The sequence below is a fragment of the Crocuta crocuta genome, unplaced genomic scaffold (assembly GCF_008692635.1).
Source record: "Crocuta crocuta isolate KB4526 unplaced genomic scaffold, BGI_CrCroc_1.0 scaffold1042, whole genome shotgun sequence".
Classification (NCBI taxonomy): domain Eukaryota; kingdom Metazoa; phylum Chordata; class Mammalia; order Carnivora; family Hyaenidae; genus Crocuta; species Crocuta crocuta.
The window spans coordinates 142,671-143,365 of NW_027527557.1; positions in this window are offsets into that span (position 1 = coordinate 142,671).

Below are 695 nucleotides of genomic sequence, written 5' to 3' on the forward strand. Positions count from 1 at the left end.
GTCTATATAATGTCATAACCCCCATCCCATTAATTTTTTATCAGTTGTATTGAGGCTTTATTTACATAAAATAAAATTCATATGTTCTGTTTTAAATGGTGTGTGGCCCTGAGGTACTTCTCTGGATAATTAAAGGATTATTTCCTACTGGGACGGTACCCTGATTTTTAACAATTTGCACTTTAATGTGGAGAGCTTGCTATAGGCAAGACAACTGGACCAGGAGATAGAAGACCTGGTCCAGTTGCCATTAGTTCCTGAATTCACAGACTACTTAGATATTTAAGATATATGACATATAACAATGATACAAAGCAAAAAATGGAAAATTTTCTAGAATGTTCTTAGGAATGTTCAGATGAGGGAGAGATTAATTCCACCTGCTGGGATCAAAGGAAATTCCATGGAAGTGGTGGCATCTGAACTGCCATTTGTGATTCTTGCCATTTGAACATCTGGAAATGGAGAAACAAAGCAATCTAGGTAGAAACATAGAGGCCAGAAAGTATGGGGTATGTATAGGGAGTATTGGGTAATTGTTTTCTGAAAAGTACATTATATTGGATGAGGAATGTGACATGAATATGGATAGATAAGTCTAGGTAAGATCATGGAATGTATAATGTTCCCCTTTAAAACTCCAGCCTCATTTGATCCCACTCTTCCCTTCCTTTGGCTTCTCATGCTTAGTTGAA